Consider the following 24,764-nt stretch of genomic DNA (forward strand, 5'->3'; position numbering starts at 1 on the left):
TGAAAAAAAAGAAACTAGAGGGTTAACACCTGGAGGGCAATGCAAGAACTGGATAAAAGGAACAGATCCTGCCAGACTCAGGGGGAAGTTATAGGTCAGTGGAGATAAAAGGGCTGCTAGCCCGAGGTCCAGTTGGACTAGTAAGGTCCGCTGCAGACCAATTCTAGGACTGTCACCTAGTGTGATGGAGTAGGACGCCCTCCAGATGCTCAGGGTGGGGTTGGTAACTGGAAACCTTTGGGTTTGTGAGCCCTGGACGATAAAGAGTGTGTTACTATATGCTGTATGTTTAAAAGCTGTGATGCTGGGAATAAGTACTGGCAGGTTCCAGTTTTAATCAAGTCAAGTCTCCTAGATCCTTTCTACACATGTGGTGCCCTTTTCCTAAAGTTGAGGTCAGTGATCTGCAGGCGAGTAACTGCCTTGCCACAATATATACCGTATATACTTGTCTAAGAAAAGGACTTTTTAAAAAGCTTTTAATATTTTTTATATTTACGAATTTAAAAATAATTTAATAAGCTAATGTTCATTTTTTTAGTCCCTGTAGGAAACTTGAACTAGCAATCATTTTAATCGCTTTTACAATATGCTACAATACTTCAGTAACCTGAGCAATTCAGCCATTTTTTTGTTGTAAATTTTGTGCCATATGGTATAAGGAGTTACTTTATTTAATGCCTTTGTACAGTTACAATACAAAAGTACACAAGTTTTGTATGTTTTACTACTTTGGCACAATACAAACACTTAAAAAAATATTTGTTTTGTCGTCATAGTCGGAGAGCCATAGCTTTACTTTTCTTTTGATTGAGCTGTGTGAGAGTTTATTTTTTGATAGATGACTTGACATTTTCAATAGTTTCATTTTAAGATGCATGTGTCTTCTTGATCACTTTTAATTCCATTTTTGAGAGGCATGATAAACAGAAAACAGTTCTGGCATTGTTTTTTATGTATGTATTCAGTGTAGGAGTTAAATAATTAGAAAATGTAATAATTCAGGTTGCTACACTTTTTACTTTAATAGAGTATTTGAATTGTTTTTGTTTTTTGTTCCACCAAGGTATTTTGTCACTATCACTTAATCATCCTTACAATACAGTGCAATCCTTCTGTGTTGTAGTTTATTAAACCTATCGGCATAATGCGTACAATTGGGGATTATTAAGAGTAGAAAGATGGCAGACCTTGGGGACATTGTTTGGCCCCTGACCGCTATAATAACTCATCGGCACTTCGTGATCATCTTGTGGTGGGATGGGTGATGGGGAAGACATAAGAAGCCCCCTTCTGTCTAGCCATTTAGATGCTATAGTTTCTATTGACAGTGACATCTAATAGGTTAACTAGCTGGGGATCATTGTTATCACTGATCCCAGCCTCTGCAGTGGAAAACAGACTTTCACAGGTGGTCTCCCATAGTGTTCGCATGGGCACAATTTCCGAACCTTTACACTACTTCTAAACGAACACCGTTTTTATACTTAATACATATTAGGATATTAGGAGAACTCTATGACCTAACTATTAACATCACTGTATTCAGTGGTTGTATGGTTTAGCATTGATCTTTCATCCCTTACTGTTCACTAATGTACTATTTTCCAGTGTCCTATATAGTCTGGCTAGTAGTCACTTTTCAAATGGTGACAATTTAGCAGAGATGCAGTTCAACTTAGGTTTTACTGCACATGGTAAAGACATGCATATGGGGCCTGTACAGTGGCACATGAAGTTCATATGAAATTACTGGTAAGAAACAGGCTGAACTAGATGGACATTGTCCTTATTCAGCCTAACATACTATTTTATAATTAATTGGCTTGGTCCCCAGCTGCAGTGGGTAACGTAGAATGGCTTTATAGGAGAGCCTATGTAGACTCTAGCTACTTAGATAGTGAGTACACATATATGTCAAGATATGATGAGACAATTTATATACTTTGCCCCAGGCTTTTCATATTTGCCCTCATTTTAATTTGGATTTTTTTTTTGTTGGGTGTTTTTTTTAACATAATAAAAGGTTGTATTTTAGGTACCGTATATACCGGCGTATAAGGCGACGGGGCGTATAAGACGACCCCCCAACTGTCACCTTATACGCCGGTATTCAGTGGAGAAAAAAAAAATTTTATTACTCACCTCCCACGGCGTTCTGTCGCGCTCCGGCAGGATGTCGCTCGCTCCGGCAGGCTGTCGCTCGCTCCTCGTCCCCGCCGCAGCATAGCTTTCTGAATGTGGGGCTTGAAATCCCCGCTTCCAGAAAGCTAATACACACGCCGGCAGCCATGACATCATTGAATGGCTGTGATTGGCTAAAGCACACGTGGCTTCAGCCAATCACACTATTCAATGACATCATTGAATGGGTGTGATTGCTAACACGTGCGCCTTCAGCCAATCACAGCCATTCAATGATGTCATTGAATAGTGTGATTGGCTGAAGCCACGTGTGCTTTAGCCAATCACAGCCATTCAATGCTGTCATGGCTGCCGGCGTGTGTATTAGCTTTCTGGAAGCGGGGATTTCAAGCCCCGCATTCAGAAAGCTATGCTGCGGCGGGGACGAGGAGCGAGCGACAGCCTGCCGGAGCGAGCGACATCCTGCCGGAGCGCGACAGAACGCCGGGGGAGGTGAGTAATAAAATTTTTTTTTTTTACACTTTTTTTTTTTTTGTATTACCGGCGCATAAGACGACCCCCGACTGCAGAGCAGATTTTTCGGGGTTCAAAAGTCGTCTTATACGCCGGTATATACGGTATTTCAATCTAATAGTGCTAAAACCCTAGGGTATTAAGTTGTGTGCATATACTCAGCACTGGATGTTGTCCTATAGGTCATAACCCTTTGTGGTTCTTCATTAAACACACAGAGGTACTAATTTCACACATGGGTCACAGTTTCAAATTTTGCAAGCCACAAAACACGCTTACTTTCCTTTGAACCCTCGCCATCTTGTGTATTGTCATCGCAATGGATATGCTCTCCCATTAACCTTTTTTCAAATATGTTATTTATTGACTTTAACCCCTTAATAAGGCAGCCTATTTTGGATCTAAAGCTCTGACAATTTTTGAGGGACTTTCATCTCCACTATTCAAGAGTCATAACTTTTTTATTTTTCTATCGACATGGCTATAGGAGGTTTTTTTTTTTTGCGTGACAAGCTGTACCTTTTATTGGCACGTTTTTTGGGGGTATAAAATATATTGTATAATTTATGGGAATTTTTTACTGGGAGGGCAGGGAGAAAAAATGTTAATTTTTTTACAGCATTGGGGTGGGTTCACATGAGCGTGTTTTGGTGCGTACTTAGGTGCGTACATACGTCCGCACCTAGGTACAAGCAAAAACACGCGTGAACACAGCTGCGTGCTTGTTGTTACTGGAGCCGTGGCTGCTGCCGGCAGCTCCATTGAAAACAATGCTCTGCCGGCCCCCTGACTTCTTTTTCAGGGAAGGGCTTTACATATAAGCCCTTCCCTGAAAAAGAAACATTTTAGTGCAAAAAAAAAAAAATTTACCCATCCGCCACTGCTGTGACCCCCGCGGGCATGAAGAACACATCTGCCGCATGCAGCAGATGTTTCCTTCACCCCTGCTAGTTAAAAGAATTCCCTGCTGCTACATCTGCCACATCTGTGCCAGATGCAGCAAAGGGAATTCTTCAATTCTCCACCGCAGCTGTCCCACATGACAGCTGCGGTTGAGAATCCTGCTGCCGGCATCCCGTCTATGGCTTTTTAGGGATGGGCTTCATAAGCCCTTCCCTGAAAAACCATTTAAAATAGTGCAAAAAAATTTTAAAAAACAATACTCCCCTCCCTTCAGCTGCCGGGGCTCAGCCGCGAGTTCTGGCGCTGTGCCCGACTCTGTAGTTCTGAGCTATCAGCAGCTGGGGATTTAAAATGCCCGCCTGCTGGTAGCTCTGATTGTGGTTGGCTGAAGTGCTTCAGTCAATCACAATCAGAGCTACTAGCAGGCGGGGATTTTTAAATCCCCAGCTGCTGATAGCTCAGCAGCGCTACAGAGCTGGGGACCGCGGCAGAAGTCCCCCCTGAGCCCTGGCAGCTGTCAGTGGCTTTGCAGGGAAGGGCTTCATAAGCCCTTCCCTGAAAAGCCTTTTAAAATAATTAAAAAAAAAAAAAAAACACCTGCCGGGGCTCAGCTTTGACTTCTGCCGCTGTCCCCGGCTCTGTAGCTCTCAGCTATTAGCAGCCGGGGATTTAAAATCCCCACCTGCTGATAGCTCTAATTGTGATTAGCTGAAGTGCTTCAGCCAATCACAATCAGAGCTACCAGCAGGTGGGAATTTTAAATCCCCGGCTGCTGATAGCTCAGCAACGCTACAGAGCCGGGTATAGCGGCAGAAGTCAACACTGAGCCCCAGCAGCTGTCAATAGCTTTTCAGGAAAGGGCTTCATAAGCCCTTCCCTGAAAAGCCAATTTAAAGTAGTGTAAAAAAAAAATTACTTACCTGTCTGCCGCTGCTGTGTCCCCCGCAGAGGAATTCTTTAATTCTCTTCTGCAGCTGTCACACATGTCAGCTGCGGTAGAGGATTCTGCTGCCGGCAATTGATTTCAGGGAAGGGCTTTGAATATAAGCCCTTCCCTGAAAATTGAGTAAAAGTGGTTTAAAAAACAAAAAAATAGATACTCATCTCCCTTCAGCTGCCGGGTCTCAGCCGTGTCTTCTCCTGCTGTCCCCTGCACTGTGGTGCTAATCTATCAGCAGGCGGGCATTTAAAATCCCAGCCTGCTGAAAGAACTGAATGTGATTGGCTGAGGTGCTCACGCACCAAAACACGCTCGTGTGAACCCACCCTTAATCATAATACATTTATGACAATACTAATTATATATACCATTATTTATTTTTCAAGGTTTTTGCACAATAAAAACAATTTTTAGTAAACTTTTTTGTGCTTTGCTGCATTCAATGTGCAATAATGTTTTTATTTTTCCATCAATGAAGCAATGTGAGAGCTTGTCTTTTGAGTGATGAGCTGTCTTTTATTTGGTATCATTTTTAAGTACATAGGGTTTTTTTGATCAATTTTCTTGTGCTTTTTTTGGAGGCAAAATAAACAAAAAAGCATTTTGCCTTGTTTTTTTAGCTTATCTGTTTCTTCACAGTGTTTGTCTTCCAGGGTTAAAATTGTGTTCAATTTATTGTACTGGTCGTTAGAAATGCAGCAAGCCCAAACATGAGTTACTTAATTTTTTTTTTAAACATTCAGGGAAAAGTACAGGGTTTTTAAAACATTTTTTTACTATTTATCAGTACCATATGATTGCACTGATACTACATTATAGTACTTGGTACAATTTAATATTGCTAATCATAGTGATCACAGACTATGGCAGACCCAGAAGCCATTTTCTTGTATCCAGTTGCCATGAATAACATAATGGAGGGACAATAATATTACAATGTGAGAGCTCTCCCTTTGTGAACCCTTTACATGCCGCAATCAACATTGATAGCACTATATAGGGGGTTAACAGTGAGAATCTATGTTGCGGTGCCAACTGAGCTGTTAGTCACAGCTAGTTCTGGCTGCAGATGATGCAGGCTCAGCTTCTTATTTTTAGTTTTTGAATAGCGTTTTGGGAAGCAGTGATGTTAAAGGACCTCCGATTTACTAAGCTTTTTTTAAAAAAATTTAAAACTAACCCAAATTCCTGAAAGAGTAAACATACACTTGAGATGGGTTGGTTAAGAATAGAAAAAGATCATCCACAAATTTGAAAAGAATTCAAGAGGGGCTGCACATCTTAAGCAATAAAATATTATATGTTATAATCATTAATAACTTCCAAATGGCTGTTGATCCAGGGATTATTCCGAATGCCAGATTAAAGTCAGGAAGGAATTTTTAGCTTCTACCTCATTGTTTGTTTTTTTTTACCTTCCTCTGGATCAACATTGGGAGTTAAATAGGCTGAACTGGATGGACATATCCAGTCTTTTTTCGGACTTGCATATTATAATAAGCAGCAGTAATATGAGTAAATTAGCCTATTTTTAGCCCCTTCATGACCAACATTGATAAATTTATGTCCAGCAGTTCTGAAGGGTGTATGGATCGGCCTAGAGAGCAGCGTCTGCTGCATACCTGGCAGCCTTTAGCTTTTTTAAACAGCTGACAGCTACCGGTAACTACCACGATCAGAGATAATAAGTTTTTGCATGCTGCAGTAAACGCGGACCACGCATCTAAACAGTCAGTCGGAGGAGGAGGAACACGAGCGCTCCATCAGCGCTCCCCATAATTAGGGGATACTGATGGGCTAGCGTGGAAACCCAGAACCTACCAAGCTTTAATAAAGTTTTTTTAAACAGTTACCGTAAAAATATTAAAAGTTAAAACTACTAAACAACTGAAAAAAACCCTGCATATTTGGTATTGTTATAATAATACAATATTTATCTTGCATGGTGAAGGCTGTAAACAAAAAAGGCCAGAATGTCAGAATTGTTTTTTTGTTTTTTTTTTAAATTTTGAATAAAAAGTGATCAAAAAGACATATTTTTACTAATTCGTACTAATAAAAACTACAGAATAAAACAAGCCCTCACATAGCCCAATAGATGAAAAAATTAAAAAGTTAAAGTTCTCAGAATATGGCAACTGAAAGCAGTTTTTAAAATAAAAAATTATTTTCTTTTTAAAAAACAAAAAAACTATACAAATGTTGTATTACCATAATCATACTGACACATTAAACAAAGTTCATATGATATTTTTACTGCTCTGAACTCTCCCAAAAATGTCGCAATTACATTTAAAAAATGCATTACATCCTGTAAATAAACAAAAATTGACAAAGCTCATTATGAGCCTCTAAGTGATTTGCTGGCATCAAGAAAATGAGGCACAAGTATGTCTTTTAAATTTCTTATAATAGCTTTTTGGGAACTTGTCAGGGCCTAGGATTTTTCCTAACGGTATTGAGGTAAGGGTTTCTAAAAGCTCCTTAATAGTGACGGGAGCAGCCAACTTTAATTTGAACTTCTTGAAAGAGCAGTCCTATAGATTGTAAGAACTTGTTAATGCGCAAGAGTTTTGATGAGTAATCTGGGTTAATCTCACTTTTATTGATGTTGTATAGATCTCCTACAACTTCTGGAACTCAGCTGTGTAATGTTTTTAGTGTGGGTAACTTTATTGCCTGAGACTGTCTTAATTGCTCATACAAAGGATTTTTAAAAAATCAATAATGAGGTCAGTTTCGAGCCCTTATCTCCATATGCTTATTGCTTAAATTTACAGATTTTGAGGGCCTTTGCAACTTTAATATTAAGTAGGTTAAGAATATGAATTTCATTTAGCTCACTTTGCATAGCTAAATAATTTGATCTCTTCCAGACATTCTCCAGAGAGGAAATTTGAGAGAGTATTTTATTCATATCGGCTTCTCTCTGTTTTTTGATACGGCTACCTAAGGCAATAAGCTATCATATAAACACAGATTTCTGGGTTTTTGAGGACAGAAAACTCCCACTAACCTCGAGATAGAAACTTTGGGGGAGATTTCTGAAGCTTTGCACCTATTACTTTTCCTGTACCTGGTTCACGTAGAATACCTAAGATATATGTCTAGTTTATAGAAGAATGCTCAAGCGCTTCACAGATCTACATGTATAATACATTTTTTGTGCCTCATTCATGTAGAAATGAATAGGATACATGTAGAGTCTGTAGTGGAATGAATAAATGTTCCACAGGAGTAGATACCCAGTTAATTTCCTGTGCCTGATACACCTGGAATGAATAGGATAGATGTACAGTTTATAGTGGAATGAACAGATATTACACATAAATAATGCCTAGTAATTTTCTAAAGATAGATAGATTTGGAATAAACAGGTTATATATAGAGATGAGCGAACGTACTCGTCCGAGCTTGATACTCGTTCGAGTATTAGCGTGTTCGAGATGCTCGTTACTAGAGGCGAGCACCACGCGATGTTCGAGTTACTTTCACTTTCATCTCTGAGACGTTAGCGCGCTTTTCTGGCCAATAGAAAGACAGGGAAGGCATTACAACTTCCCCCTGCGACGTTCAAGCCCTATACCACCCCCCTGCAGTGAGTGGCTGGCGAGATCAGGTGTCACCCGAGTATATAAATCGGCCCCTCCCGCGGCTCGTCACAGATGCATTCTGGCAGAGATCAGGGAAAGTGCTGCTGATGCCGGAGCTGCTATAGGGAGAGTGTTAGGATTGATTTTAGGCTTCAAGAACCCCAACGGTCCTTCTTAGGGCCACATCTGACCATGTGCAGTACTGTTGAGGCTGCTTTTTGCAGTGTTGCACATTTTTTTTTTTTTTTGTATATCGGCCGTGCAGAGCATTGCGTCCAGAGCATTGCGTCCTGCAGTAATTTTACATAGTCCACGGCCAGTAGTGGTGGTGAGGCAGGGACAGTGAAAGACATATCCAGTCTATATAGGCAGTGGGCTTTTCCAAAAAAATTTGGGAAAAAAAAATCTATTTGGGCTGCCTGTGACCGTCCTGACTGTACTGCGTCTCTGCTGGGGGTAGTTGTCCTAATTCATACGCAGCCAGCTAAGTGTTACAGCAGGCTTGCGCAAAATTCTTTCCTAGCTCTGCGTTGCCTCTTACATCACCGCTGTCATCCTGTCCAGAGTGAAACAATCTGCAGTAATTTTACATAGTCCACGGCCAGTAGTGGTGGTGAGGCAGGGACAGTGAAAGACATATCCAGTCTATATAGGCAGTGGGCTTTTCCAAAAACATTTGGGGAAAAAAATCTATTTGGGCTGCCTGTGACTGTCCTGACTGTACTGCGTCTCTGCTGGGGGTAGTTGTCCTAATTCATACGCAGCCAGCTAAGTGTTACTGCAGGCTTGCGCAAAATTCTTTCCTGCCTCTGCTGTGCGTTCCGTAAGCGAAGTCAGCCTCCAACCACGGGCCAATAAGCGGCACATTTAATTACAGCGTTCTGTTTCTGCACTACTGGTAATACAGCATGCTGAGGGGTAGGGGTAGGCCTAGAGGACGTGGACGCGGGCGAGGACGCGGAGGCCCAAGTCAGGGTGTGGGCACAGGCCGAGCTCCTGATCCAGGTGTATCGCAGCTGACTGCTGCGGGATTAGGAGAGAGGCACGTTTCTGGCGTCCCCACATTCATCTCACAATTAATGGGTCCACGCGGTAGACCTTTATTAGAAAATGAGCAGTGTGAGCAGGTCCTGTCGTGGATGGCAGAAAGTGCATCCAGCAATCTATCGACCACCCAGAATTCTGCGCCGTCCACTGCTGCAACTCTGAATCCTCTGGCTGCTGCTCCTCCTTCCTCCCAGCCTCCTCACTCCATTACAATGACACATTCTGAGGAGCAGGCAGACTCCCAGGAACTGTTCTCGGGCCCCTGCCCAGAATGGGCAGCAATGGTTCCGAATCCTCTCCCACTGGAGGAGTTTGTCGTGACCGATGCCCAACCATTGGAAAGTTCCCGGGGTCCGGGGGATGAGGCTGGGGACTTCCGGCAACTGTCTCAAGAGCTTTCAGTGGGTGAGGAGGACGATGACGATGAGACACAGTTGTCTATCACTCAGGTAGTAGTAATTGGAGTAAGTCCGAGGGAGGAGAGCACAGAGGATTCGGAGGAAGAGCAGCAGGACGATGAGGTGACTGACCCCACCTGGTTTGCTACGCCTACTGAGGACAGGTCTTCAGAGGGGGAGGCAAGTGCAGCAGCAGGGCAGGTTGGAAGAGGCAGTGCGGTGGCCATGGGTGGAGGCAGGGCCAGACCGAATAATCCACCAACTGTTTCCCAAAGCGCCCCCTCGCGCCATGCCACCCTGCAGAGGCAGAGGTGCTCAAAGGTCTGGCAGTTTTTCACTGAGAGTGCAGACGACCGACGAACAGTAGTGTGCAACCTTTGTCGAGCCAAGATCAGCCGGGGAGCCACCACCACCAGCATGCGCAGACATATGATGGCCAAGCACCCCACAAGGTGGGGCGAAGGCCGTTCACCGCCTACGGTTTGCACCGCTGCCTCTCCCCCTGTGCCCCAACCTGCCACTGAGATCCAACCCCCATTCAAGACACAGGCACTACCGTCTCCTGGCCTGCACCCACACCCTCAACTCCGCTGACCTCGGCCCCATCCACCAATGTCTCTCAGCGCACCGTCCAGCCGTCGCTAGCGCAAGTGTTGGAGCGCAAGCGCAAGTACGCCGCCACGCACCCGCACGCTCAAGCGTTAAACGTGCACATAGCCAAATTTATCAGCCTGGAGATGCTGCCGTATAGGGTTGTGGAAACGGATGCTTTCAAAGGTATGATGGCGGCGGCGGCCCCGCGCTACTCAGTTCCCAGTCGCCACTACTTTTCCCGATGTGCCGTCCCAGCCCTGTACGACCACGTCTCCCGCAACATTGTACGCGCCCTCACCAATGCGGTTACTGCCAAGGTCCACTTAACAACGGACACGTGGACAAGCACAGGCGGGCAGGGCCACTATATCTCCCAGACGGCACATTGGGTGAATTTAGTGGAGGCTGGGACAGAGTCAGAGCCTGGGACCGCTCACGTCCTACCCACCCCCAGAATTGCGGGCCCCAGCTCGGTGGTGGTATCTGTGGCGGTGTATGCTTCCTCCACTAAACCACCCTCCCCCTTCTCCTCCTCCTCCTACGCAACCTCTGTCTCGCAATCAAGATGTGTCAGCAGCAGCACGTCGCCAGCAGTCGGTGTCGCGCGGCACGGCAGCACAGCGGTGGGCCAGCATCAGCAGGCCATGCTGAAACTACTCAGCTTAGGAGAGAAGAGGCACACGGCCCACGAACTGCTGCAGGGTCTGACAGAGCAGACCGACCGCTGGCTTGCGCCGCTGAGCCTCCAACCGGGCATGGTCGTGTGTGACAATGGCCGTAACCTGGTGGCGGCTCTGCAGCTCGGCAGCCTCACGCACGTGCCATGCCTGGCCCACGTCTTTAATTTGGTGGTTCAGCACTTTCTGAAAAGCTACCCACGCCTGTCAGACCTGCTCGGAAAGGTGCGCCGGCTCTGCGCACATTTCCGCAAGTCCCACACGGACGCTGCCAGCCTGCGCACCCTGCAACATCGGTTTCATCTGCCAGTGCAACAACTGCTGTGCGACGTGCCCATACGGTGGAACTCTACGCTCCACATGTTGGCCAGGCTCGATGAGCAGCGTAGAGCTATAGTGGAATACCAACTCCAACATGGGCGGCGCAGTGGGAGTCAGCCTCCTCAATTCTTTACAGAAGAGTGGGCCTGGTTGGCAGACATCTGCCAGGTCCTTGGAAACTTTGAGGAGTCTACCCAGATGGTGAGCGGCGATGCTGCAATCATTAGCGTCACCATTCCTCTGCTATGCCTCTTGAGAAGTTCCCTGCAAAGCATAAAGGCAGACGCTTTGCGCTCAGAAACAGAGGCGGGGGAAGACAGTATGTCGCTGGATATTCAGAGCACCCTCCTGTCTATATCTTAGTGCGTTGAGGAGGAGGAGGAGCATGAGGAGGAGGGGGAAGAGACAGCTTGGTCCACTGCTGAGGGTACCCATGCTGCTTGCCTGTCATCCTTTCAGCGTGTATGGCCTGAGGAGGAGGAGGAGGATCCTGAAAGTGATCTTCCTAGTGAGGACAGCCATGTGTTGCGTACAGGTACCCTGGCACACATGGCTGACTTCATGTTAGGATGCCTTTCTTGTGACCCTTGCGTTACACGCATTCTGGCCACTACGGATTACTGGGTGTACACACTGCTCGACCCACGGTATAAGGAGAACCTTTCCACTCTCATACCCGAAGAGGAAAGGGGTTCGAGAGTGATGCTATACCACAGGACCCTGGAGGACAAACTGATGGTAAAATTCCCATCCGACAGCGCTAGTGGCCGAAGGCGCAGTTCCGAGGGCCAGGTAGCAGGGGAGGCACGGAGATCAGGCAGCATGTACAGCACAGGCAGGGGAACACTCTCCAAGGCCTTTGACAGCTTTCTGGCTCCCCAGCAAGACTGTGTCACCGCTCCGCAGTCAATGCTGAGTCGGCGGGAGCACTGTAAAAGGATGGTGAGGGAGTACGTAGCCGATCGCACGACCGTCCTCCGTGATGCCTCTGCCCCCTACAACTACTGGGTGTCGAAGCTGGACACGTGGCCTGAACTCGCGCTGTATGCCCTGGAGGTGCTTGCTTGTCCTGCGGCTAGCATCTTGTCAGAGAGGGTGTTTAGTGCGGCTGGGGGAATCATCACAGATAAGCGAACCCGCCTGTCAACCGACAGTGCCGACAGGCTTACACTCATCAAGATGAACAAAGCCTGGATTTCCCCAGACTTCTCTTCTCCACCAGCGGACAGCAGCGATACCTAAACAATACGTAGGCTGCACCCGCGGATGGAAGCATTGTTCTCTATCACCATCAAAAATGTGGACCTTTTAGCTTCATCAATCTGTGTATAATATTCATCCTCCTCCTCCTGCTCCTCCTTCTGAAACCTGACGTAATCACGTCGAATGGGCAATTTTTCAGGCTCAGTCATATAATTTTTGTAAACAATTTTTATATGTTTAATGCTCATTAAATCGTTGAAACTTGCACCTGAACCAATTTTTATTTTAACTGGGCTGCCTCCAGGCCTAGTTACAAATTAAGCCACATTAACCAAAGCGATTAATGGGTTTCACCTGCCCTCTTGGTTGGGCATGGGCAATTTTTCTGACGTACATTAGTACTGTTGGTACACCAATTTTTTTGGACCCTCGCCTACAGTGTAATCCAATTAATTTTTTGCCCACCTGCATTAAAGCTGACGTTACATCAGCTGTGCTGGGCACTGCAATGGGATATATCTATGTACCGCCGGTGGCTTCCTGGCACCCACCCATGCTGTCGGTCCACACGGAGTTGTAACTGCATGTGTCCACTTCTAAAGAACCCCAGTCTGACTGGGGCATGGAGTGTGGGCCAAAGCCCACCTGCATTAAACATGACATTACCTCAGCTGTGCTGGGCACTGCAATGGGATATATTTATGTACCGTCGGTGGGTTCCAGGGAGCCACCCATGCTGTCGGTCCACAGGGACTTCACAATAGGGAGTTGTACCTGCCTGTGTCTATGAATTAAAAACCCCGGTCAGGTGGGGGCATGCAGTGTGGGCCGAAGCCCACCTGCATTTAATCTGATGTTAGCTCTGCTGTCCAGGGCACTGCAATGGGATACATTTATGTACAGCCGGTGGGTTCCAGGGAGCCACCCATGCTGTGGGTGCACACGGAATTCCCATTGCGGAGTTGTACCTGCCTGTCACTATTTATAAAAAACCGCGGTCTGACTGGGGCATGCAGACACCTTGACAGAATGAATAGCGTGTGGCACATAGGTTCCCCATTGCTATGCCCACGTGTGCAGCTCCTGATGGCGGTGGCACAGAATTATATTTCTCATTGCTTCTGTACAGCATTGTGGGCTATCGCCCCGCCCCTTTTAAAGAGGGTCGCTGCCTAGCCGTGCCAACCCTCTGCAGTGTGTGCCTGCGGTTCCTCCTCATGGCAGACGCACTTATAAATAGACATGAGAGTGGTGTGGCATGAGGGCAGCTGAAGGCTGCGCAGGGACACTTTGGTGTGCGCTGTGGACACTGGGTCGTGCGCGGGGGGGGGGGGGAGCGGGGGTTGGGCAGCATGTAACCCAGGAGAAGTGGCAGCGGAGTGTCATGCAGGCAGTGATTGTGCTTTGTTGGAGGTAGTGTGGTGCTTAGCTAAGGTATGCATTGCTAATGAGGGCTTTTCAGAAGTAAAAATTGTTGGGAGGGGGGGCGCCCACTCTTGCCGCTATTGTGGCTTAATAGTGGGACCTGGGAACTTGAGATGCAGCCCAACATGTAGCCCCTCGCCTGCCCTATCCGTTTCTGTGTCGTTCCCATCACTTTCTTGAATTGCCCAGATTTTCACAAATGGAAACCTTAGCGAGCATTGGCGATATACAAAAATGCTCGGGTCGCCCATTAACTTCAATGGGGTTCATTACTCGAAACGAACCCTCGAGCATCGCGAAAATTTCGTCCCGAGTAACGAGCACCCGAGCATTTTGGTGCTCGCTCATCTCTAGTTATATACAGTGGATATAAAATGTCTACACACCCCTGTTAAAATGCCATGTATTTGTGAGGTTATAAAAGAAGAATCGTTTTAAAGGATGAGCGAGTATACTCGCTAAGGCACTATTCGCTCGAGTAATGTGCCTTAGACGAGTATCTCCCTGCTCGTCCATAAAGATTCGGGGACCGCCGCGGCGGACAGGTGAGTCGCGGCGGGGAGCAGGGGAGAGCGGGCGGGAGAGAGGAAGAGAGAGAGATCTCCCCTCCGTTCCTCCCCGCTCTCCCCCGCAGCTCCCTGCCCCGCGGCGGCACCCGAATCTTTAAGGACGAGCAGGGAGATACCCGGCTAAGGCACATTACTCGAGCGAGTAGTGCCTTAACGAGTATACTCGCTCATCCTTAATCGTTTCAGATTTATTTCCACTTTCAATGTGTCCCAATATCTGTACTGAAAAACAAACTGAAATCTTGTGGAAATAATATGTTTGCATTAGTGTGAACACACTCTTATATTTGGGAATATGGTTGTGTTCAGAATTAGCCTATCATAGTTAAAATTCATGCTAAATAATAGTCAGTATATGGCAGCCATTATGTAAAGTGATTCTGATTTACCCCATATAAAGTTCAGCTCTTCTAGCAGGATTTTCCTGACATTTTCTTAGTTGCATTTTTCAGCAAAAGCCATGGTCTTTGAAGAGCTTACAACACATCATAGGGATCTGATTGTTGAAAGGTATCAGTCAGGAGAAGGGTAACAAAAGATTTCCATTACATATACCATGAAACACAGCAAAGCCGGTCATCAAGAAGTGGATTAAATTTGGCACAACGGTGATATTACCAAGAATTGGAAGTCCCGCAAAATTGGATGAAAACACCTAAAGAAAATTGGTCTGTGAGACTGCCAAAGGGCCTAAATTTTTTGTACAAGTGAGAATAAATATGTTTTATGTAGAGCCTGTAGTGGAATTAATACATGTTCCACATGAATAGGGGCTCAGTACTTCTTCTATGCCTGATAGACAAGGAATGAACAGGATAGATGTGTAGTTGATAGTGGAATGAAGACATATTCCACATGAGTAGACTCCTATTCTCCTGAACAAACTATATGAATACATATTCCACAGAAGTGGATGCCGAATAATTTTCCTTTGCTTGGTTACCATTGAATTAACTGCATCTATTCACTGTTCTAAAACATGTTATGAACAGAATATATTTAGGTTCTAATGCAATGAATTCATATTTCATATAAATGGATATGTATGTAATTTCCTTTGCTTGATAGAGATGGAATGAATAGAATATATTTATAGTTTATATTGGAACTACTACAAATTGAGTTTACGTAGACACCTCATAATTTTGCTGTGTTTGTTTGACAAGCAATGAACCAGATATATCTATAGTTTATAGTTAAGGTAACACATATTCATCATAAGTAGATGCTTAAAGATTTTCCTATATCTGAAATGGTCAAAGTATTTATGTAGGTTATATATAAATACACAACTGTTTACAGTGTAAATGTGTTTATTTCAGTAGGAACTACAAAAAGATTCTGATCCTTCCAGGTCTTTCAAGCACTGGAGGAATCTACTTAGGCAAAATATATATTAATTCCAATCTAGACTATACACAGATCCTGTTAATTCCATTTCTATCTAGCAAAGGACATTGCATACACATCTATTTATATGTAACCTTGTATGTTAGGTTGAGAAAAGACAGATGTTCATCCAGTTCAGCATATTACCCACCAATGTTGATGCAAGGGAAGGCTAAAAAAAATCCCATGAAGCCAATTTTCCCAATTTAAGGGAAAAAATTCCTTCCTGACTCCAATCTGGCAATCGGAATAATCACCGGATCAACAACCCTTCTGAATTAATTAGCGATTATGAGATATAATATTATAACGCTCAAGTAAGGCGTCCAGGCCCCTCTTAAACTCTTTTATTAAGTTCGCAACCGCCATGGCCTCAAAAGAGCATTCCATAGTCTCATTGCTCAACAGTAAAGAGCCCTCTTCTGTGTTGGTGTAGAAGTCTTCTTTACTTTAGACGTAGAGGAAGCCCCCTTGTTACAGTCACAGTTCTTGGTACAAATAGATTGTGGGAGAGAACTCTATTCTTTCCTGATATATTTATACATCGTTTTTAGGTCTGATACGTCGATCTTAAGTGCCGGTGTCCAAAACTGTACACAATATTTCATGTGTGGTCTGACCAGTGACTTGTAAAGAGGAAGAAGAATGTTCTCATCATGATGCCCTCTACCTCGTTTTTTTGTTGACTATGACCCTCCTGGTTTTCCTTTTCTTTTTTTCTTTAATTAGAGAGTGGGGTATAAGAATTGTTCTTGGTCCAAGTCCTCATGTGCTCAGAAATTGATTAAGGCCAGGTATTTCCAGGGACATAGCCCATGGCTGTCAAGTTTTGAGGAATAGCTCCATGCTATATTCCCTCAAGGGCCGACAGTTTTTTTTGTACATCATCATTCTTGAAATTCTTGTAATAACTGGGTTAAGTGAAATAGAGGGTAAAAGCCATTGGGAAGTGATAAATTCTAGCAGCCATGCAAATATGCTGTGAGAGCTTTTGCTGTTGGTTATTGAAGCCGAGAGGCTTGTCTGCTAAGAGGCAGGTCAACGGGGAGAGGGGGAACATTTTGCCCAGGACTCTAGACATAAGGTTGGTCACCGGCCTCCAGACAGACCTTGCCATTGGGCACGTCCACCATGTATGGGATGTCATTCCCAAAGTATCACAATCCCTAAAACAGTTTGGAGAAGAATTTGGAGAGTATTTATATATTGTTGAGGGGACTAGGTATGACCTATGTAAAATTTTAAGCAAAAATTCGGCAAGTGCTACTTGATGGCTACCCTTTGAGATGAAGGTACAGCAATTCTGCCATCGGGGTAAGGAGACAGATGTCGAGATCTGCTTCCCAACGCTGCATGAATTGGAGTTTGGCTCCTGATGGGGGCTGGTTCATATTGCATACAATAGGGATATCATGCCTGTTTGCAGTAGGGGCCCACTGCCCCTATACCTCTTTTGATGCACCCCATGATGCTTTTTTGCCTTGGCAGCAGCTGCCTGACACTGGTTTCTCTAGTTAAGCTTACACTTAACTAAAATCCCCAAGTCCTTTTCCATGTCCGTTTTTCCCAGTGATTTCCTGTTTAGTGTGTAACGATGATATGCCCAAGCCCCCCAAGTTATCCAGATCCACATGCAACCTCTCTTGTGTTAATTTCTTTACATAGTTTTGTATCATCTTCAAATATTGCTATTTTACTGTGCAATCCTACAAGTTATTAAAAATATAATAAGAATAGGGCCCAGGACTGACCCCTGTGTTACCCCACTAGTAACAGTGGCCTATTACTTATCCATTTAAACATATTCTCACTCAGACCAAGAATTCTCATTTTATATACCAACCAGTGTCAAAGGCTTTGGAAAAGTCCAGATACACAAGTGTTAATGACTGTCCGCAGTTCAATCTAGAACTTACCTCCTCATAGAAGCTGATCAGATTGGTTGACATAACCCCATAACCCCAAGGCACTTTTCCTTGAGGTACTACAGGATAGGATCTCAGAAACCCCTAAAATATTTTATCTACAATAGATAGATCTTTTCTAAACAGACTATAACCCTGTAGGTTCACCATCCAGTCACAGCTCTCATCCAACCAAGTCTCTGTTTTCCATACTGTCGTAGATTTCCTCAGACATTATTACTTACCAGATCGTCAATCTTTTTGGTCATACTTCTAGCATTAGTCTCTATACAGTTAAGGTTTTGGTTATTTTTTTATATTGAATGTTTCCCTATTAACTATTCTGGCAGTTCTAACTATACTAACCCCTCCCACCACTCCACTCTCATTTCCATTACTTAGTATAGAAAGTGACCTAAGACTATCTTCTCCCTTATCTCTCTGGTTGCTCTCCCCCAAATTCCTAGATTAAACACTCCTCCAACCTTTTAGCCGTCTTCACCCACAGCACAGCTGCAGCCTCCCAATTGAACTGCAGCCAATCTTTATGGCAGAACCTGTAGCTGATAGCAAAGTCGTACCAGTTCTCCAGGAACTCAAACCCCTCTTTCCTACACCAACTCTTCAGTCCACTTGTTTACCTCCCTAATCTCCCTCTGCCTTTCTGATGTGGCATGTGGTACAGGTAGTATTACTTTGGAGGTCCTTGCCCTAAGCTTAAATCCTAGTTCCCTGAAATCGTTTTTAAGGACCTTCTTCTTACATCTAAATTCGTTATTGTTGCTAATGTGTAATATGACCTCTGAATCCTCACCAGCCCCTCCCAGTAATCTGTCACTCCGAACCGCAATGTGTCGAACTGGAGCGCCAGGAAGACACACTGTTTGACGATCCTGGTCTTTGTGGCAGATTGCCATGTCTGTCCACATAATAATTGAGTCCCCCACTAACAGGACCTATCTAGCCTGCCCTGCACTCCTGTTTCCTTTCTTACTGGAGCAGACATTTCCCTGGTGGTCAGAGGCCATGTTGTGCTGCAGCAGTCCAAATTCTGTAATGACATTTCCCTCCTCTGCCAACTTTACAAACTTGTTGGGGTATACCAGTTCAGGACTAGCCTCCCTGGTTCTCTTCACTCTAGCACATTTCATCCAGGTTTCTTTTTAGGAGAGTAGGTACTCTTCCGATGTTTATTCCATTAACATTAGGACAGCAGATACATTACAGGAAATGCAATGCGCTTCGGAGAGCTTACTGACAAATCTGCCTGTTTCTCCAGCATATCATACAGAGACATGTTAACAGTATGAGAGGCTTTTTATAAAAGGGTGACCAGAAATGCGCGCTGGCCTGGGTGTGCACACTATTGAAAATCCATGCGCACCAAAACTACATTTTGGAAGAACGTGGTTGCCGGACCAGATGTGCACACATTTTAAATACAGTGCCATGCTCATGCTTTGTTCAAATATATTATTCAAACTGTTGTAATGCACCACATAATTAAACCTAATGGGGTACTATATCATAGGTCATGTCAGAGAAAAGGCAATTTTTGTCTGAGACCCTCATTTCTCTCTCAAAAAAAAAGCCAAAACACTGCATCAAGTTAAGGGCAGAGACAATACAGTAAGAAGTATTCCAAATAGAGGAGGAACAGAAGCGCTACAGGTATGTGTTTTATTAATCCAAACCTAAGTGAGCATGCATGGTTGACATAACTGTACTGTGTTATAAGTGTGACTTGGGATTAGTGGAATTCCTGAGTGCATATTTCCCTATTCAATTGCATTTGCCTATTTGTGTTTTATATCAAGTTACAGTAATTGTTTAGCTAATACATTGTGCAACATTGTCTTTTCTTCCTACAGGTTTCTCTCTCTCTCTCCTCTCTCCTCTCTCTCCTCTCTCCTCTCTCTCTCCTCTCTCTCTCTCTCCTCTCTCTCTCTCTCCTCTCTCTCTCCTCTCTCTCTCTCTCTCCTCTCTCCTCTCTCATCCTCTCCTCTCTCTCTCTCTCATCCTCTCTCTCTCTCCTCTCTCTCTCCCCTCTCTCTCTCCTCTCTCTCTCCCCCTCTCTCTCTCTCCTCTCTCTCCTCTCTCTCCTCTCTCTCCTCTCTCTCCTCTCTCTCCTCTCTCTCCTCTCTCTCCTCTCTCTCCTCTCTCTCTCCCCTCTCTCTCCCCTCTCTCTCTCTCTCTCCTCTCTCTCTCCTCTCTCCTCTCTCTCTCCTCTCTCCTCTCTCTCTCCCCTCTCCTCTCTCTCTCTCCCTCTCTCTCTCCTCTCTCTCTCCTCTCTCTCTCCCCTCTCTCTCTCCTCTCTCTCTCCTCTCTCTCTCTCCTCTCTCTCTCTCTCTCTCTCTCTCTCTCTCTCTCCTCTCTCTCTCTCTCCTCTCTCTCTCTCTCCTCTCTCTCTCTCTCTCTCTCTCCTCTCTCTCTCTCTCTCGTGGATTTTCAACTTGGTGATGTCAACAAATCAGAGATTATTATTTTTACTGGTTTGTCGTTTTGAAACAGATGACATTGAGGGATCAGGTTTAATTGCAAAATGAACAGGACCCTCAAAGGTTAATTGGTTTACAGTATGTACAAAATATTTCAGTGACTCTTAAAGGGGTTGTCCCGCGCCGAAACGTTTTTTGTTTTTTTTTTCGGCGCGAGACAAACCCGATGCAGGGATAAAAAAAAAACAAACATAGTACTTACCCGAATCCCCGCGGTCCGGTGTCTTCATACTTACCTTGTGAAGATGGCCGCCGGGATCTTCACCCTCGGTGGACCGCAGGACTTCTGTGCGGTCCATTGCCGATTCCAGCCTCCTGATTGGCTGGAATCGGCACACGTAACGGGGTGGAGCTACGAGGAGCCGCTCTCCGGCACGAGCGGCCCCATTCAGCAAAGGAGAAGACCGGACTAAGAAGACGGGCGATTAGACGCTGAAGATTAGACGGCACCATGGAGACGGGGACGCCAGCAACGGAACAGGTAAGTGAATAACTTCTGTATGGCTCATAATTAATGCACGATGTATATTATAAAGTGCATTAATATGGCCATACAGAAGTGCTTACCCCAACTTTGTTTCGCGGGACAACCCCTTTAAGACTATTTATCCTATATAATCAAGAGTTAAGGTCATAGATGATCTCCAAAATATTGTATAATGTAAACTCCGCAGTCTGTATGGTGTAAAACTACAGGCAATGTAATTTGTGGAGAAAAGAACAAATAGCTATGCAACAGTTATAAGATAATAACATTATTATAATTCGCCCTGTGGATAAGGGCGGATCAATTGCCACTTTTGATCGGAACTTCTACTTATCAGCATTTGAGGGGACCCCGGTGGTTCAATCTAGACTGGTGTTCTTACTAGATGAGGGTCTGAACATGGGTTTTATGACACAAAAACAAAGGGATCTTTTTGTGGAATGTCCATCTGTTCCCATTTTTCATGCATTGCTGAAATTACATAAGCCTCAGTTCCCTGCTCCATGAGGTCTCTACTTGAGAGATCGTCTATGTGGTTAGATGTTTTTTTTTGCAAACTATAGTAAAAGAAGTTACTAGATTTATCATAGATTCCTTTGATGTCATATTATATTCTGAAAACGGCTAAGGACAACGTAATTATGTGTGGGTTACTTGTGACATTTTAGCGTTGTACATGTCAGTACCCCATGACAGAGCATTGTCTGCTCTATCATACTGTTTGAATAAGTATACCACTTTTCCATATGAGTTGAAATAATATCTTTTTTTGTTAATCCTTTTTTGTTGCAGAATCATTTTTTAATGTTTAATCAGGATTTTTACCTTCAGGCATGCGGCTGTCCTATCGGGTCTTCCTTCTTGCCCTACCTGGCAATTTTGCATGTTGTCATATGGGAGGAGTCTTCCATTTATTTGGTTTGTACTGTTCATATGGGGGACCTTGGACAGGACATAGACGATCTCCTCATTATTTGCGGGGGGCTGTCTGTCTGCTGTGCTGGATATTGTTTTCCACCTGAACAGCAATGATATGAATCTCCATTTTACATATAATGTCCCAGCAGTGGAGATTCCTTTTCTTGACTTACTACTTATGGGCAATGTGCAATGAAGTAACATTTCCAGTAAACTATAAAGGAAACTGGTTACCGGTAATTCATTGTTACATGCATAGAGCAGTCATCCTGCTCATATTGTAAAGAATTTTCCCATGGGGGAATTTACATGTGCTTACATGTGTTTATGTGGTGGTATGGGGGTACCAAGTCACCTTGTATGCCTCTTGAGGAATCTGTATAACGATCAAGTAGCAACGGTAAGAACAGAACATGGAACAACAGATTGGTATAAGATTGGGAAAGGAGTACGGCAGGGTTGTATACTCTCACCCTACCTATTCAACTTGTATGCAGAACACATCATGCGATGAGCGAGAGTTGATGAATCCAAGGATGGAGTTAAAAATCGCTGGAAGAATCATTAACAATCTTAGATATGCAGATGATACATCTTTGATGGCTGAAAGCGAGGAGGAGCTGAGGAGCCTTATTCCCAAAGTGAAAGAAGAAAGTGCAAAAGCTGGGTTGCAGTCAAACAAAAAAACAAAAAAAAAAAAAAAAAAAAAGAGTATGGCAACCAGATTGATTGACAACCGTCAATTAGAGAAAGAAAACGTGGAGGAAGTGAAAGATTTCATATTTCTAAATGCAAAGATTACTGCAGATATGGACTGCAGCCAGGAAATCAGAAGACGTTTACTTCTTGGAAGGAGAGCAATGACCAATCTCAATAAAATAGTTAAGAGCAGAGACCTCACACTGACAACGAAGGTCTGCAAAGTTAAAGCAATGGTATTCCCCATAGTAACCTATGTGAGCTGGACCATAAGAAAGGCTGAGCGAAGGAAAATAGACGCTTTTGAACTGTGGTGTTGGAGGAAACTTCTGAGAGTGCCTTGGACTGCAGGAAGATCAAACCAGTCCATACTCCAGGAAATAAAGCCAGATGGCTCACTGGAGGGAATGATATTAAAGGCAAAACTGAAGTACTTTGGCCACATAAGACAGGATACCTTGGAGAAGATGCTGATGATGGGTAAAGTGGAAGGCAAAAAAAAGAGGGGCTGACCAAGGGCAAGGTGGATGGATGATATCCTTCAGGTGACAGACTGGACCTTGATGGAGTTGGGGATGATGACAGCCAACAGGAAGCTCTGGCGTGGTCACAAGGTCACGAAGACTCGGAAGCGACTGAACGAATAAACAACAACAACACACGGCGTTTATGTAGAGATGACAGATATTATAACTAAGAATGACAATATAGTACCAGATGATTGCATAATAGACGTGGACTGCAAATCGCATCATATAATTATAGAAAAGGTAATTTACAGTTATCGAAAAAGAATAGATCACATGTGTGTGCTTTTCCCATGTTTACAATGCAATACTCCACAGATTACAATAAAGTAATTTCCATAGTCAAGAAATAGTTACCTATCCTGCATGCAGACAATAAATTGAAAATTATATTACAGTCAGACTGTAATTCTTCTGCAAGGAGGTGTATGACTATTGGGAACGTTCTTTCTCCTCTAGTAATTAAAACAGAATCTGAAGCAATCACATGGTTGACCATTAGGAGTTCATACAAATGTGGCATGTTGACATGTGGATGTTGAAAATATATGTTGGCTACCAAGACATTTTTGTCTAATGTAGCTAAAAAGAACTTTAAAATCTCATCCTTCATTAATTGTTCCACCACACGTGGTATATATCATTAATTGTTCTTTGTGTAGTTTGCGATATGTGTGATCAATACATTCGGGAAACGTTACTTCATTTCAGGTTTAGGGGCTGGGAGAGGGTTAACAAGCCTCAGAGGTAAAGATTGGGATGCAATATTGATGAATAGAGTAGCCTTTTGGATTATGGTTTTAGATAGCTTCCAACCTGGAGGTTTGAATCATCGCTCTGATTTACTTTACATTTATTGTGATAGACTTTTGCCTTGACATCATGTGTATCTTCAACATGATTAGTTATTCATCACAAGTGTAGAAGTGGTTTTTTTCTAACTAGAGGCAGAGAGTTGAGAATGAGATTATGAGGAAGAGCCCAGTTTGTGAGGCTTGAAACATGTAAAAGCATTCCCCTTTTACTTTCTTGCTTCTATGGAAATGTTTTTAAGAATGCTGTAATAATTTTTTTTGTTTTTAACCATATATGAATGCTGCAAGAAATCTTGTGTTTTGGACCTTTGATGTGTTGACACCACTGTAGATATAGCTGAGGCTAGTGATTAGCTGGTGTGGTCATATGGTGTTGACACGTCATCTCTGGAGCAGAGTAAGTAGATACCAGGAAGGAAACTGCGAACTAATGGGAATGGCAAGGAATTAGTAAGGTGTTGCTTCATTTGTTACAATATTTTATAGCATTGTAAGCTGTTTAACCAGTTTAAAGAGGACCCGTCTGATTTCCTGACAAGTCTATTTTACTAAATGCTTATATTGGTCATAAAAAAGTGTACAATTATTAAGTACCTTTTCCTAGAACTCTGCATCGTGCTGATTCAATGTTTTGTGTGTAAATGTATTCCAGAAAGAATAAAGGAATAGCACAAAGCAGAGTTCCAGAAAACAGGGTTTTTTATGTGGAATATAAGAATTAAACAGATATGTTGGGAGAGCTGACTAGTCCTTTTTAACATGTGTATTATAATAAGTTTTCTTCTATAAAATATACATTTTTTTAGCATGCATGATCATTCCATTATGATTTACTCTTCCATCATGCTTTACATAATTTCTCTCATTGCCTCTCCTGCGCAGTCAGTGTTTTAGTCTTGTCCTTTACCCTTTTGAGGGCCATCTAACTAGATCTGACAAAACGCTATTACATGGTTCCTTTCCCTTTAAAAATTCACTAGAAATCAAAGCATTATGACTGCACAATTCAATATAACCTGAACTTACCTTGGTCTCATTATTCCCTGTAGAATTCTATACAATGCCTGAATTATGCCACAAAAATTTATCTGGCACTTGGGTCATATAAAACATTGGGTAGAAACTTTCACAGAAGAAGTAAAGATGAATGATAACTGAAAATGATATACAACTACTTCTATGAACAGTGTTCAATCCCA

General features: G+C 43.7%; 1 protein-coding gene across 1 annotated transcript in view; it reads right to left on the reverse strand.

The window, feature by feature from the left end:
• GUCA1C (guanylate cyclase activator 1C) overlaps positions 1-24,764 on the reverse strand; it is an 87,915-nt gene that overhangs the window by 31,245 nt on the left and 31,906 nt on the right. The gene's annotated exons all lie outside the window — the stretch shown is intronic.

This window comes from Eleutherodactylus coqui, chromosome 1 (assembly GCF_035609145.1).
Source record: "Eleutherodactylus coqui strain aEleCoq1 chromosome 1, aEleCoq1.hap1, whole genome shotgun sequence".
Taxonomy (NCBI): Eukaryota; Metazoa; Chordata; class Amphibia; order Anura; family Eleutherodactylidae; genus Eleutherodactylus; species Eleutherodactylus coqui.